The sequence below is a fragment of the Lolium rigidum genome, chromosome 2 (assembly GCF_022539505.1).
Source record: "Lolium rigidum isolate FL_2022 chromosome 2, APGP_CSIRO_Lrig_0.1, whole genome shotgun sequence".
Classification (NCBI taxonomy): Eukaryota; Viridiplantae; Streptophyta; class Magnoliopsida; order Poales; family Poaceae; genus Lolium; species Lolium rigidum.
In genome coordinates, this window is record NC_061509.1 from 25,057,817 (window position 1) to 25,074,982 (window position 17,166).

A 17,166-nucleotide genomic window follows, 5' to 3' on the forward strand; every position below is an offset into this window, starting at 1 on the left:
TCATCAACGAGCGCGCATGGATCTTCTGGATGGCCCGCTTCCCTGAGGACGTCGCCGCGAAGAAGAAACACTTCTCCACGTGCAAGGCGACGCATAAGGCCTCCAAGAAGGAGGACCGCCTCTTCCGCAGGGACGACAAGGCGGCGAGGCGTGCCTTCATCGAGGCGCAGATAGACGGTCCACATACCATCTCCGACAACGACGACCGCTCGGCCGATCAGTTCTCGTCGACACCAGGTGGATGCAGCGCGCTGCAAAGCCGTTTTAGCGCAACCCTATATCGTGCCTCTGTTGAAGATGCTCTAATATTAGCTTAGGATACACGCAAACAAATGTGACACAACGGGCACATGGTTGAGAGGACGACGAAGCCCGGAATGGCAGCACCCTCCCAACAGCCGCACCATTCATCTGCTGTAGAGATCCACTAGTAAGTCGACGATGCAGAATGCCTGGACCAACGTCGTCGCGAGGGAATCGACCATGAAGACGCGGGCTCGGAGAGCTGCGCCGACGAGTCTGATGACCTTTGGGTGATGATGTCAACAAGGTCATAGAAATCGGGCGAGCAGCTTGACCTCATGCATGTCGTTAGGGGGACACGTCAATGCCGGCCTCATCCTTACAAAGTCGAAAAATGTGAAGCAGCATATATATTCATGGCCAAGAGCACGGCAAAGGGGAGTAAAGTGCATACAAACAAGAACAGTATAGTGCTCATGTATGAGTGTAAACAGGTCCTTTGAATTGTACATTAATCCTATTTAACAACAGTAGCATATGTTTTTGAGGTTCACAATGTAGATTTCTTAGTCATTACCACAACATAATCAGCAGGAACATAAGAAGCTACACTTATGCGGATCCCAAACAGTAGTGTGGCCGTCACAATGCTGATAAATCCAGAAAACCACAACAACGTCGTGGAAGAAGAGAAGAACTAACAAGTATATCTGCAATATGTGAAACAGTGCATCCAAAATAGTGAGTCTTGTATCTTCAGTTTCAAAGTGGGGTCTACCAATTTCGTTGTCTTCCCCTGAATACAACAAGAAGAAATGTCAAAAGTTTTGAGCTTTACCATATTGATCTTCTACCTGGCACAATTATATGTGCAGGTATTCAGATTTATAATAGGAGTGCATTGATGGCCGATTTCAAGTTAATACTAGTATAAGTTGGAACAAAACAATCCGACAGTGCAAGCGGGCTGACATGAAAACGGGCCGGCGGGCGTTATACTGGGCGTTCTCTTCTGCCTGAGACTTTTTTTTCTCTTAAAAAAATTATTTTGTTTGCTGAAAATACGCTGCCTTCCCAACCTGCGGTGGCAACATGGTACTATATCGCGCGAGGACTAATTCTGTATACCGTTTCAACTTTTTTTTAAGGAAATGTTTCAGCTAGATTAGTGGAGATTACCGCACATCCCAAAACGAACGCTGTATTTGGAAACTAATTTTTAAATGCCAATCAATCCAATTAATTTAGTTCCCTTATTTCCCGCTATGTGTAGCAAGGCTGCGTCTGTATGCACAAATAATTCCCTTAATAATTCATCCTCCCAAAACCAATGAACCTTCTCATCTGATCGACCTGCTCCATTTGTTGAGACACAAAAAACTATAAAGTGAATTACGATAAAGAAACTAAGCTAATAAGTCGATGCAAATTTAATCAGCCATAGTGCTCAAAATTTTGCCATCATCTTTCCTATTTTGCAACATCCAGACCGCAGATCAAACAATATATAACAGTAGAATAAATGTTTGTACAGCACACCATCCAACCATTTATCAAACCCAAAGACAAGCACGAGCTAGGAACAAACATCACACACGTCCACATTTACCAAATTGTTGCAACTACCCAAGCCTGGAGCATTCCAGAAATAGATTTTACAGCGTCGAGTACTACCGAATATTACAAGGACCGAAAAGCAGCACTACACATGACAAGATGTCTTTCTGGTTCATGCTTCCTGACTACCGCACCAAGATTAATTACCACGGGTGTACTCAAAATTTTGGCAAGACCTTGCCTGTTTTTTGGACATCCAAACCTGCACAGCAAATACCATACTTCAATTAAGAGAATGGTGCATACAACACAGCCCATGTGACACAAACATATAATCAACGAAAATCTACGCATCACCGGACAATACGAGGCAAAGCTGATCTTTTTCGAAAAAACGAGGCAAAGCTGATGCACAGCAGCATGCAAGTTACATACAACATAACATACATCATACCACTTCGTTCCAAGTGATGGCCCTCAGCCACTGGTTCGCATTCTTCTTTTTGCAGTATTCTCATATACCAAGTGACTCTATCATCTTATCACACTCATCAAGATTGAAATGCTTCACATTCTTCAAAGAAAGGTCCTTCTCTCTAGCTAGAGCTAGAATCCTTCCAGGTGTGCCCACCACAGTGACGGCAGCAAAATAAATCCTTAGGGATTCTTTATGTGAACACCTCCATAGAATAGAGCAACCTTCAATTCAGAACACAAAAGCAATGAGATAATCAAGAAAAGGGAGAAACAGAAGTGCACAAACCCAGTTTTACAAACCTGGTAATACAACAAGCAGGCTTCCCCATCCGTGACTTTGCTTGGCACATGACATCCCTCCGACGGGAAATGTCAGAAGAAAGTATACCTGCATATCAGCAACACAAGAACTTCATTACGACACACATATCATAATGCTTGCCGAAGGTAAAACTGAGAAAGCAACAAACCATATGAAAAAACTTAATTTTGGCTCTTTTGTGTCATATTAACTATCACACCAGGACGGAACAAATTAAACAAATATCCTGGCAGTGAGGTCGATAAAAAGTAACAATGCACATCATTATACAAAACCACCATGGTAGATACAATATTTTGTACAGGAAGGTTACACAAATGCAAGAAAGAGCACGCACGTGGCATCTAAAAAATCTGGTGGCATATATACTAAGTGCATCAACGCAGCGAGAGCACTAATACACTATCATGTACACGAATCAGCTATTATATTGTCATAATGAAATCATCAAGATGATGCTTTGAGCAGCATAAGATATGTTGTGTACCGTGTACATATATATGCAGAACTGAAAAAAATGTTGTAATGCGAAAATACTGCCATGTCTCGATGCTTTTCCAAAAAAAAATTTGTTGTAATTAGGAAACTAATATCAACAGGCATCACCTGTTATTCTCAAGCATGCTAGTACCAGTTAAACGGCACGGTGGAGCATATGAATACAAATCATGTTCAAGTGGCAGAGCAGAGCAAGAAAATCCTCTACCGAGGCCTTTCTGAGTTAACAATGCTAAAAATGCTAATATCGACAACTCAGCTTCATGGCCAACTCGACGAACATGACAGCAACACCATCATTACTAATTTTAGACATTAGAGGTAAATAAAAACTAGCACCATATAATCTATATAACCAGCGGCATTCAGTACCTAGAAAAGAACCACAAATAATTAAATGTCAAACGGCTTGATGGCCGGACCCAACGCATTGACTCAAGGAATCACCTGACAGAGTTTTAGGCGCTGCCGTGATGGCACCACCACTGCGGTTGCGGCACCGTTAACTCGCCGTCACGGTCTATAGAGCAGCAGCCTCACATACTCTGATGCACCTCACATATTATAAAAAGATTGCATATTAGAAAAGAAAGGAGTACAATTAAGCTATTATGGAAAAAACAAATACATTTTATCAACGGAATGCACCATGGTTTGTATGCACAGCATGTACACTTATCACTTACCAGAATCTACCTGGACACAACATGGAGTGGAAGAAGAAGGCCACCGCTCCAGGTCTTCCAGATTCCTTCAACTGTTGCACCATAGAAAACTTATCAACAGCTAGTCACTGCGATTGCACAAAGAATGCAATAAAACAAAGCAATAGTTCAAGTACAAAGTCACATCCACAGTATACTGTCTGAATATCAAGATTCAACGCAAAAAGAAACCAAGACCCAATAAGCCGATGGCTCTTGCAACCGTCGGTGGCATGCATCTTGACAGCTCGGACTAGTTAATCTTGCACATCATCAGTCAATATTACATCAAACCAAAACTAAAACTTATCTGGATGTACATGTACTAGCTCACACTGAAATTGAAACCTAAAAATCTGAACTTTTCACCTAAAGCTCTCTACTGATCTGGGAGCTGTTAGCACGCATCAGGATGCAAATTCCAAAAGCTTATGCAAGAACGTGCAGATCCACAGCACAACAAACCAGGAACCAGAGGTGGGGGAACGGGTGTCCCTCACCTGAGAGAATTGTAGCAGAAAACGACATAGCACCACCAGCGCGGTTGCGGCGCGCTGAACACACGCCGCCACGGCTTGCCCAACAGCAGCCTTCCCACATACTCTTATGCACCTAACATATTGGAAGATTGCATATTAGAAAAGAAACGAGTACAATTAAACTAATATGGAAAAAACTAATTTATCAATTGAATGCACCATGGTCTTTGTGCAGAGGACATACACTTATCACAAGATCTTAAAGATAACAAGTACTTGATAGCCAAATTATCGGATGCCCTTGTACAACTCCAAATTACAGACAAGACTCAAGTGTCTTTGTGCAGCTCCAATGCCTCTTGCCTTGTTACTTCCTGCATAAAGTGAGTACAGAAGAAATTATGAGTGCTTGTGAAATAAATCCAGAAGAAATTTGAATGATCCACTGAAGACAAATTACTACTGCCAAACAATTATGAACCAATTCATGCATTAAAATGGCGCAACACTTTCCGAAATAGAATAAAATAGACATCAGTGGAAAATGATCTCAAAACTTGATTCAGTTTCATATAAACATGTAGTAGTTCGAATTTGTTCTATTAATCTGCAATGAAGAGCTAATGGGCAGCAATAACACTATGTATTCATGCATCTCGAGCAGCTCAGACTAGCAAATTCTGCACATCACGAGTCAATGTTTAGAGCAAGGCTGGAAACAAAGTTATTTTCCCTTGTCAATGTTCAGCAATAGCAGGTGAGCTAACTTCTTTTATTAAGATACTCCTTTCTAAATTCTGGATACCCGCATTGATCTTTTTGTTGGCACTCATGGTTCATAATACCTGATGCATGCAACCAGCCCACTCTTTATGATGCACAGAGATGCATATCACATAAACCTGATGCATGAAACCAAATTTGACATGGATACTATCGTGAGTGGGGATGGAGATTACGTGGAGGAGAGACTGTACTTGATTTCCTTATGTAGCAGACCAACCAAATTGCAGTTTGATCCTATCTAGCCCCCATTAATCCATATCAAATTGATATGCTCGTCACTGTCGCCAGTATAGAGCTTCCCAAGTCGCGAGTAAGAGCTTCCCATACCTGAAAACTTGCAGCCCCTCTCAAGGTAGCACCAACGGATGTGATCGACTCCTGGCCGGAGAAGCTCCTGTACAGGCGGCACCTAGTACTAGAACGAACGCCTCGTTCCTACTGCTGCTTATCTGCAGGGAAACAATTTTCCAATCAAGAAAACTGAATTTGGGGGCAAAAAGGATTAAGATTAGGGTTTGGATGCCATACCTGCACGGCGACGCCCCGGAGCAGGGCGCGGCGAGGCCACGGAGCGCGGAACAGCGGAGCTGCACCGGCGCGTCCGGACGGCCTGCAACACCTCGCCGGCGTGAAGGAGCACCCGTCAGGCACGCGCGAGACGCGAGCAGCAAGTTCGACGGAGCGCTGCGCGGCGTCCTACCAGCGCACAAGCGCGCCGGCGAACGAGCTGCCGCGACACAGAGCGGTCCATGGGGGCGCCGCCTCTCTACTTCGCGAGCCCATGGCGGCGGAGGTCGATCTTGTGCGTGGGGATCGGGTCGAGTTTGGCCTGATGGAGAAGGGAGCGGCGGAGGGAAGGTGGCCGGCGACGGGGAAGAGCGGCGGCGGCGGCAGCGTTCGATCTTGATTTGGTTGGGTAGGAGAAATTAGGGGATCGCGTCGCTGAATGGAACAGGGAGACGAGGAGAAATTAGGGGATTGCGTCGCGTTCAATCTTGATTTTGGACTTGACGCCTCGGCCCAAAAACCAAATTCGTTAATCCTGCGCTCAAAACAGCCCAAAAACCAAATTAATTCGTTTGGCGCGTGAGGCCAAATCCTGCGCGGGAATTTATTTCGCTAGGGCTACTATTACCACTTGATTAAATCACACACACTGCATGCATTGATACGCACGTTCTCTACAAGTACAGTACATGCATATATGTGTACATCTCTCTATCTTTTCCTTGATAAAAAAATGTGTACATGTCTCTTACCGAGCTTGGAAAACTAGAGCAAAGAAGTAGATGTTGATATCGCGGGGTTGTGATCGGCGTGTCAAGTGATTTAGCGCCCGAATGGAATCACGGTGTCGAGATCATTCTTGTTGTGTGACGGTTTGAGCATATGCGTATTGGTTTGCCGGAACATGGTGCGGCGATGGTTGTATGAACGATATACGATGTTCCCGAAAAATTCAGGTGGCACAAAGTCACTAGCTGCTCTACTCTCTTGTCGCCCCACGGCGACAGGGGCGCCCCCTCACCCTTCCCCACCTCAGACCTCCGCTCCTTCCTCCCCCGCTGCCGCCGCCGGGCAAAGCCCGCGCGGCGCCGGTGGCGGCGGCTTTCCTTCGGCCCATGTCTGGTGAGGGCCTCACGGGTGCCTTCCCTGGTGGCGGTACTGCTTCCTCCGACCGGCGAGGGGTGCCGCCGGAGCCTGGCGGGGCATCGGCGTGGCTTGTCTGTCTGGTCGGTGGCGGTGCTGGCGGCCATGGCCAGGGGTGGCGGCGGGGGGCCCATATCTGGGCCGGTGGGCCTAGGTCTGGGCCCCATCTAGGCCACCATGGGCTGGGTGGGCTAGATGCGCGGGAGTTGGTCCTGCTTGGCGTGATTTCCTCTCCTTGGCTAGTAGGGTTTGAGGCTGGAGCCTGGGCGGCTCCGGTGCCCGGCGTACTAGCGGCGGATGTTCACTGCAGGGGCTCGTACATCGCGCCTGCCTCTCTCAAGTTGCTCCGCTTGAGAATGGGGCTGTTGTCAGGGTGAATTGCGCTTCATTGGCATGGTGGCGAGCGACACCGACTACATGATTCCTGACCAATTGTGACGACTATGGGGACAACGCGTCTCAGAGTTGCGCCTGCATGATTGGTTTATTTAAGATGGGTTTGGCCTATAGGGACGCTAGCGTGCACGATGTTGTGTCCGTGAAAGCACCGCAAGGCTTCGGCCATTTCCAGCAATGACGACGTCTTCGGATGTCGTTCACCTCAGTGGAGGTGTGGCCATGACACACGTCCTGCCGCTGGTTGCCTTCCCCCGGTGCACTATCTGCTGCCCTGCTGACTTGCGCTCTCTCCGAGGTCCTTGATGGCGTGTATTTCACACGTTCGTTGGGCAACCCCAAGAGGAAGGTATGATGCGCACAGCAGCAAGTTTTCCCTCAGAAAGAAACCAAGGTTTATCGAACCAGGAGGAGCCAAGAAGCACGTTGAAGGTTGATGGCGGCGGGATGTAGTGCGGCGCAACACCGGGGATTCCGGCGCCAACGTGGAACCCGCACAACACAACCAAAGTACTTTGCCCCAACGAAACGGTGAGGTTGTCAATCTCACCGGCTTGCTGTAACAAAGGATTAACCGAATTGTGTGGAAGATGATTGTTTGCAGAGAAAACAGTAAAACAAGTATTGCAGCAGATTTGTATTTCAATATTAAAGAATGGACCGGGGTCCACAGTTCACTAGAGGTGTCTCTCCCATAAGATAAAAGCATGTTGGGTGAACAAATTACGGTCGGGCAATTGACAAATAGAGAGGGCATAACAATGCACATACATGTCATGATAAGTATAGTGAGATTTAATTGGGCATTACGACAAAGTACATAGACCGCCATCCAACTGCATCTATGCCTAAAAAGTCCACCTTCGGGTTATCATCCGAACCCCTTCTAGTATTAAGTTGCAAAGCAACAGTACAATTGCATTAAGTATGGTGCGTAATGTAATCAACAACTACATCCTCGGACATAGCGCCAATGTTTTATCCCTAGTGGCAACAGACAAAGCACAACCTTAGAACTTTCTCGTCATCTGTCCCAGTGTCAATGTAGGCATGAACCCACTATCGAGCATAAATACTCCCTCTTGGAGTTAAAAGCAAAAAACTTGGCCAGAGCCTCTACTAGTAACGGAGAGCATGCAAGATCATAAACAACACATATGTAATAACTTGATAATTAACATAACATGGTATTCTCTATCCATCGGATCCCGACAAACACAACATATAGAATTACGAGATAGATGATCTTGATCATGTTAGGCAGCTCACAAGATCCAACAATGAAGCACAATGAGGAGAAGACAACCATCTAGCTACTGCTATGGACCCATAGTCCAGGGGTGAATTACTCACTCATCACTCCGGAGGCGACCATGGCGGTGTAGAGTCCTCCGGGAGATGAATCCCCTCTCCGGCAGGGTGCCGGAGGAGATCTCCAGAATCCCCCGAGATGGGATCGGCGGCGGCGGCGTCTCGTAAGGTTTTCCGTATCGTGGTTTTTCGCATCGGGGGTTTCGCGACGGAGGCTTTAAGTAGGCGGAAGGGCGAGTCGGAGGGCCGACGAGGGGCCCACACCACGGGCGGCGCGGGCCCCCTTGGCCGCGCCGCCTTGTGGTTTGGCCACCTCGTGGCCCCACTTCGTATGCTCTTCGGTCTTCCGGAAGGTTCGTGGCGAAATAGGCCCCGGGTCTTCGTTTCGTCCAATTCCGAGAATATTTCGTTACTAGGATTTCGAAACCAAAAACAGCAGAAAACAACGAATCGGCACTTCGGCATCTTGTTAATAGGTTAGTTCCGAGAAAATGCACGAATATGACATAAAGTGTGCATAAAACATGTAGGTATCATCAATAATATGGCATAGAACATAAGAAATTATCGATACGTCGGAGACGTATCAGCATCCCCAAGCTTAGTTCTGCTCGTCCCGAGCAGGTAAAACGATAACAAAGATAATTTCTGAAGTGATATGCCATCATAACCTTGATCATACTATTTGTAAACATATGTAGTGGATGCAGCGATCAAAACAATGGTAATGACATGAGTAAACAAGTGAATCATAAAGCAAAGACTTTTCATGAATAGTACTTCAAGACAAGTATTAATAAGTCTTGCATAAGAGTTAACTCATAAAGCAATAAATCAAAGTAAAGGTATTGAAGCAACACAAAGGAAGATAAAGTTTCAGCGGTTGCTTTCAACTTGTAACATGTATATCTCATGGATAATTGTCAACATAGAGTAATATAACAAGTACAATATGCAAGTATGTAGGAATCAATGCACAGTTCACACAAGTGTTTGCTTCTTGAGGTGGAGAGAGATAGGTGAACCGACTCAACGAGAAAAGTAAAAAGAATGGTCCTTCAAAGAGGAAAGCATCGATTGCTATATTTGTGCTAGAGCTTTTATTTTGAAAACATGAAACAATTTTGTCAACGGTAGTAATAAAGCATATGAGTTATGTACATTATATCTTACAAGTTGCGGGTCTCATGCATAGTATACTAATAGTGCCCGCACCTTGTCCTAATTAGCTTGGACTACCGGATCTTTGCAATGCACATGTTTTAACCAAGTGTCACAATGGGGTACCTCCATGCCGCCTGTACAAAGGTCTAAGGAGAAAGCTCGCATTTTGGATTTCTCGCTTTTGATTATTCTCAACTTAGACATCCATACCGGGACAACATGGACAACAGATGATGGACTCCTCTTTAATGCATAAGCATGTGGCAACAATTATTATTCTCATATGAGATTGAGGATATGTGTCCAAAACTGAAACTTCCACCATGAATCATGGCTTTAGTTAGCGGCCCAAAGTTCTTCTCTAACAATATGCATGCTCCAACCATTAAGGTGGTAGATCTCTCTTACTTCGAGACAAGACGGACATGCATAGCAACTCACATGATATTCAACAAAGAATAGTTGATGGCGTCCCCAGAAACATGGTTATCGCACAACAAGCAACTTAATAAGAGATAAAGTGCATAAGTACATATTCAATACCACAATAGTTTTTAAGCTACTTGTCCCATGAGCTATATATTGCAAAGGTGAATGATGGAATTTTAAAGGTAGCACTCAAGCAATTTACTTTGGAATGGCGGATAAATACCATGTAGTAGGTAGGTATGGTGGACACAAATGGCATAGTGGTTGGCTCAAGTATTTGGGATGCATGAGAAGTATTCCCTCTCGATACAAGGTTTAGGCTAGCAAGGTTATTTGAAACAAACACAAGGATGAACGGTACAGCAAAACTCACATAAAAGACATATTGTAAACATTATAAGACTCCATACCGTCTTCCTTGTTGTTCAAAACTCAATACTAGATATTATCTAGACTCTAGAGAAACCAAATATGCAAACCAAATTAGCAAGCTCTAAGTATTTCTTCATTAATGGGTGCAAAGTATATGATGCAAGAGCTTAAACATGAGCACAACAATTGCCAAGTATCAAATTATCCAAGACATTTTAGAGTTACTACATGTAGCATTTTCCAATTCCAACCATATATCAATTTAACGAAAAAGAAACTTCGCCATGAATACTATGAGTAGAGCCTAAGGACATATTTGTCCATATGCTACAGCGGAGCGTGTCTCTCTCCCATAAAGTGAATGCTAGGATCCATTTTATTCAAAACAAAACAAAAAACAAAAATAAACCGACGCTCCAAGCAAAGTACATAAGATGTGACGGAATAAAAATATAGTTTCAGGGGAGGAACCTGATAATGTTGTCGATGAAGAAGGGGATGCCTTGGGCATCCCCAAGCTTAGACGCTTGAGTCTTCTTATAATATGCAGGGGTGAACCACCGGGGCATCCCCAAGCTTAGAGCTTTCACTCTCCTTGATCATATTGCATCATACTCCTCTCTTGATCCTTGAAAACTTCCTCCACACCAAACTCGAAACAACTCATTAGGGGGTTAGTGCATAATAAAAATTCACATGTTCAGAGGTGACACAATCATTCTTAACACTTCTGGACATTGCATAAAGCTACTGGACATTAATGGATCAAAGAAATTTATCCAACATAGCAAAAGAGGCAATGCAAAATAAAAGACAGAATCTGTCAAAACAGAACAGTCCGTAAAGATGGATTTTATTAGGCCACCAGACTTGCTCAAATGAAAATGCTCAAATTGAATGAAAGTTGCGTACATATCTGAGGATCATGCACGTAAATTGGCTTAATTTTCTGAGCTACCTACAGGGAGGTAGACCCAGATTCGTGACAGCAAAGAAATCTGGAACTGCGCAGTAATCCAAATCTAGTACTTACTTTACTATCAAAGACTTTACTTGGCACAACAAAACTCAAAACTAAGATAAGGAGAGGTTGCTACAGTAGTAAACAACTTCCAAGACACAAATATAAAACAAAAATACTGTAGTAAAAACATGGGTTGTCTCCCATAAGCGCTTTTCTTTAACGCCTTTCAGCTAGGCGCAGAAAGTGTAACTCAAGTAATATCAAGAGACGAAGCATCAACATCATAATTTGTTCTAATAATAGAATCATAAGGTAACTTCATTCTCTTTCTAGGGAAGTGTTCCATACCTTTCTTGAGAGGAAATTGATATTTAATATTACCTTCCTTCATATTAATAGTGGCACCAACGGTTCGAAGAAAAGGTCTTCCCAATATAATGGGGCAAGATGCATTGCATTCAATATTCAAGACAACAAAATCAACGGGGACAAGGTTATTGTTAACCATAATATGAACATTATCAACTCTCCCCAAAGGTTTCTTTTTAGCATTATCGGCGAGATTAACATCCAGATAACAGTTTTTCAATGGTGGCAAGTCAAGCATATCATAGACTTTCTTAGGCATAACAGAAATACTTGCACCAAGATCACATAAAGCATTACAATCAAAATATTTGACTCTCATTTTAATGATGGGCTCCCAACCATCTTCTAGCTTTCTAGGAATAGAAGTTTCAAGTTTTAGTTTCTCTTCTCTAGCTTTTATGAGAGCATTTGTAATATGTTTTGTGAAAGCCAAATTTATAGCGCTAGCATTGGGACTCTTAGCAAGTTTTTGTAATAACTTTATAACTTCAGAGATGTGGCAATCATCAAAATCTAAATCATTACAATCTAAAGCAATGGGATTATCATCCCCAAGGTTGGAAAAAATTTCAGCAGTTTTATCACGAGGCGGTTTCAACGAGTTTTAGCAGTTTCGAGTAATTTTGCGCGCTTTGCACTAGGAGTAGAAACATTGCCAACACCAATTATTTTACCATTAATAGTAGGAGGTGCAGCAACATGTGAAGAATTAGCATTGCTAGTGGTGGTAATAGTCCAAACTTTAGCTACATTTTCCTCTTTAGCTAGTTTTTCATTTTCTTCTCTATCCCACCTAGCACGCAGTTCAGCCATTAATCTTATATTCTCATTAATTCTAACTTGGATGGCATTTGCTATAGTAACAATTTTATTTTCAATATCCCTATTAGGCATAACTTTCGATTTCAAAAGATCAACATCAGAGGCAAGACTATCAACTCTAGAAACAAGAATATCAATTTTATTGAGCTTTTCCTCAACAGATTTGTTAAAGGCAGTTTGTGTACTAATAAATTCTTTAAGCATAGCTTCAAGTCCAGGGGTGTATAACTACTATACTATTTGGGAACAAACATCTTTTTTGTAAGAATTTTGAGCTCATGTGAGGATTAAGCTGGGTTTGACACGTATTTCTTGGGCTGGTTTGCTTTCCATGGATATTTTCGTGGGTACAATTTCGGTGCTATATGTCATTTTATTCTAAGGTCCAGAATTTTTTATGGTACCAAAAGATGTAACTGAGTGCTTTCCTTTCTACAAGTGGGGTGATTTGAAGCGTGGCCGTAGCTACTGTGTGAATAGAAAAGTGGTGGATGACAGCTTTTAGTTGGAGCTGTGTGGATTGGTCAAACTGTCAAAGCGGTGGTGGTCATCCACTGATCCACCCACGCGTGAGATGTAGTGCGGCGATTTCGTTTTGTCTCGGTCTATCTTCCAACACGTGGTCTCACTCGACCCTTCTCCTATCTTCTTCTCTTTCTTTACACATTATAATTCTTCACCGATTAGAAAAAATCCTCACTGATCTCCCTCCCCACCGGCCATTCCCATGGTTGAGCTCCTCCGTGCCATAGATAGCCCCCTTGATCTGGTCCATCCTGCCAGCTCTCTCCGACCTGGTCGGGCCGCCGCGTTTTTTCATGACTGCAATTCATGCGCGCTTCCGTGGCGCACTGCGATCCTAGCCGAGCTATTACTGAGAGCACCAGTGAGGCATGTCACAGCGAGAAAACTCAGCCTCTGGGCAGGGGAAGCAAGCGCAGAGGGGAGGCCATGCTGCGGTCGTCGATGACTTTGAGGCGGCCTTCGAGCGGTTCGACGAGGACTCGGAGGAGGAGGAGCTCGAGCGCCCGGCGTGTGCGGGCAGGCGGCCCCGAGGCGCCGCCGGAAGCGGCGCAGTACAGGGTTCTGCGACCCCGGCCATGGGGCAAGTGGGCGGCCGAGATCCGCGACCCTGTCAAGGGAGTCCGGGTCTGGCTCGGCACATTCCCCTCCGCTGAGGATGCCGCACATCGTGATCACCACTTTCCCTCCGTTTGACCTTCAGCGTATTGGCGGGGGGCTGGCGCGGCGGCGTCCGGTGGGGTGGGTCGGCGGCGAGATAATCTGGGGCGGGAGCACGGCGACACCCCTAATTCGACTCGACTGCTGCGTCTTGCATCGCCACGCTGCACCTTCTCCGTTCGCAGGTGCGTCTTCATCAGGTAAGTGTTGTCTGCTAGGTTGTCCATTTCATCAGTATTTTTCCTCTTTGGTTCTAATGTTGTTTGTCGTGCTGATTTGGTCATTTTGTTTGGCCTCCTAGGTCTTCTGTCACCATGGATCAGCAGCGGTGTCGCCAAGAGATTTGTGAGGGGAAGCGGCCTGTTCTAGCCTCTGGAAGTTTGTTGTTTGCATTCTTCCTCCTATGTTCATTTCAATACCTTATTTTTGGTATTTTACTAATCACTATGTATAACCAGTTAACCACTCAGGTGAAGCACCCAGTTGGATAACCAAAAAAAGTTCACGCATCAGATCGGAGCCGAGGAGTCGGACTACCACGACGACACCTTTATATTTTATTGTGTGGCCTCCGGCAATGTCCCAAAGATGGAGGCGGCGATGTGCCAGCTCAGGAGGTCCAGTCTTCTCATCTCTGTCGACCAGGTTGCAGCCAAGCTGTCCTAGAGGAAGGAATGCTCCTAAGCTGATTGCTTCTTTAATTCCTCATCATATGTGGTTTTGGTTTGCAGAATAAGTGACCCCTGGTGTTATTATACTCATCACCCCTCCACCGATCCATGAACCTGCGAGGATTATGTCCCAAATAACCACCCTTACCTTGCAGATATCTGCTTTACTTAGCTTTATTATTCATGGTGAGTTGCTCAGTTCTTTTGTCAACGGAATAGGATCCACTAGATGTATGTATTCTGATTCCCCTGTTGGTTTCCTTTTGCTAAATGACATTCTTGATGTCGGTGGTAATGTATTTGATACATGCTATGCTGGAAGTTAAAAGTATGCCACCGTTAGTGAAATAAATTACAAATAGTTGAGCATCTCACAGCTGTTTGCTAATTAGTAAAGCATAAATGAAATACAGGAGACATTGCAAGGGCACTGCATGAAAAAAAATTATATGCGATTTTGGTGTGTGGGGCTGTTAAAATATTATACTGGGACGTTGTAGGCTTGTGATTCTACAAGGTTGAAATGTAATCCAATGTAAAAATACAAACAAAAGAATAGAAGACATATAACAAGGGAACACTTTAAGTGGAGCATTCATCATGTAAGTGTGTTCTATTGGCATAGCATATTCTTCTTCTCTCCTTACATGACCATTTAGCACCATTTTTTCCACAAATACATGCATTAGAGATATATAAAAAGAAACAGGTCCTTTCATCAAATGAGCATGCATAGCTAAAGTAATATGTCTCCTGAAGGTAGTTCTGAAAGTGCAGAAGTTGATGCTCATCATCATCTTTTTCAATTTATGCTAACACCAGTTAATCTCATCATATTCCTATTGCAATAATTAGGGTACTTTTTTTTGGACATTGTCTGGAAAATCATAATTTCAGATTGATTATGTCACATGTCCCTTAGTGATTGTGCTTTTGATTCTGTGATTAGGGGAGAGAGGAGGACAAAAGAATGACAACCTTTGAGGAGGAGGTGATGTGTGCGATGTGCAGGTACGCACTAAAGTTTGTAATTGTTGCTTCGCTTTCATAACAGCCTTGAATAGTAGTTAGATTGGTTTCTGTAGGATACAAGAGTGGCATCTGAGAATATATTAATCAGTTCCTGTATTACAAAATCAGCTAAACATTGCCTTTGACTTCCTGGTTTGAAGTACTTTTGTTATTTTCAAGCAGAAAAATGAAGATTCATGTCGGAGTCAGAGCCTGAGAGGTGCATCCTGAGTTCATCATTCTCTCTTTATTTTATGTTGCTCCTGCCCGGCTCCTCGAGCAATCAACACCATATCATGATATCCCTGCTCCATTCTCCGGCCTAACGGATTCAATCGCATGACCATCTGGATCGCATTTGATCCGTAAAATCACATCAAAGAAGAATAGGTACATGTCATCTTTCAGCATAGCTATCAAGTGTCGACAAGATTCTTCACTATGTTTAATGCCACCACATTATGTTTCTTTATTTTCTTATTGATCAACTAGAGTTACTTCCATCGATAGTTTGATAGCACGATCTTTTGGTCTATTAGTTGAATGGAGAAAACTGCAATGACATGTAGAACTATATATATGCAGTATGTGAGTTCTGAAAGTTTCTACTTACATGGTACCTCTTTTGTATTCCTAAAATCATCCAGATAGATGACTTTTTGGTTTTCTAATATAAGACATTTATATGTAAATTGCTTGCGATTGTAACTATAGAATCCGTGACTTCAAAATGGCAGAGCATTACTAATCAAATTAGCCTTTACCTTTGTTCAGACTGCCTCTTTGACGACATGGTGAGCCTCAGTGCTCCCTCCTCCGCCATGACTCTACTCTTGCCTCTCTGCTAAAGAGTTGTGGAGGTTCTTCTTCGTCCTTGACGGCACAACTCTCCTCCTCGACGTCATGGTATTGGCTCTTTTCTGCCATGGCACTCCGTTGGCACGGAACAACACGAGGCAGTGGCGCCAAAATAATCGCTTGCGCCCGCGCTCAAGTCCCACTCCGCTGGAAAAGGCGTTTGCATGTAACTACCAAGTATTGCTCTGTTTTGGTATTTGATTGATCAGTGTCCCTGGATTTGCCATTTATGGTGGATGTGAAAGGGTAAGTTACTCAGTGACTTGATAGAGCCAAGTCACTGGATCTATACTCTAATTGCGGCAATAATTCTAAATATCAATCAGTAGACTGTATGTGGCGGGGTATTCTTTGAAATAGTGGCAATGCTTCTTTTCTTTTCCCCTTAATTCATATGTGTAAAGTCAATGGTTCAGTCTTTTGGGGTTTCTATCTTCTTGCACCTAATAGTCTCATGTCAAAAGAAAGAATATGGCTGTACATTTATATATATTGCACTTTCGTTGTTGATGTTGTGATACACGGGTACTGTGCAAACTTTGAGTTTTCAGATATCAGAAGAGAGGTCGATTTTCCTGTGGCAATTGTACTTAGGAAATGTTTCTTACATATTGCTTATCCCTCTTTTTCTTCTACACCTCTGTGTAACCGTTCTAATTTAACATGAAAGCGTTCTTTATTCTTCAACTCTTGGCTAAAGCACGGGCGCGGCGTGCCGCCGCGCCTGTCCATGCTAGTTCCTATTATTGTTGTAAGAATTCCCATAAGAATTAGCATAACCGTTACCATTATTATAAGGATATGGCCTATAGTTATTACTAGAATTGTTCCGATAAGCATTGTTGTTGAAATTATTATTTTTAATGAAGTTTACATCAACATGTTCTTCTTGGGCAACCAA

The 17,166-nt window shown here is 43.7% G+C and overlaps 2 long non-coding RNA genes across 4 annotated transcripts; one reads left to right on the forward strand and one right to left on the reverse strand.

The window, feature by feature from the left end:
- Positions 1–1,672: 1,672 nt before the first annotated feature.
- LOC124691442 lies at positions 1,673–5,634 on the reverse strand. The gene is made up of 9 exons (XR_006998952.1): positions 5,595–5,634; positions 5,394–5,515; positions 4,525–4,654; positions 4,302–4,413; positions 3,784–3,854; positions 3,545–3,642; positions 2,578–2,665; positions 2,255–2,499; positions 1,673–2,062 (listed from the first exon to the last, which is right to left on the reverse strand). It is a non-coding gene; the product is annotated as an uncharacterized LOC124691442 (long non-coding RNA).
- A 7,838-nt stretch (positions 5,635–13,472) lies between these two features.
- Positions 13,473–16,741, forward strand: LOC124691443. Of its 3 annotated transcripts, none has more exons than XR_006998955.1 (6): positions 13,473–13,925; positions 14,027–14,103; positions 14,184–14,582; positions 15,346–15,407; positions 15,569–15,797; positions 16,182–16,741. It is a non-coding gene; the product is annotated as an uncharacterized LOC124691443 (long non-coding RNA). The 3 variants fall into 3 exon arrangements; XR_006998953.1 differs by having other exon boundaries at positions 15,591–15,797; XR_006998954.1 differs by having other exon boundaries at positions 14,196–14,582; positions 15,591–15,797.
- Positions 16,742–17,166: the final 425 nt, after the last annotated feature.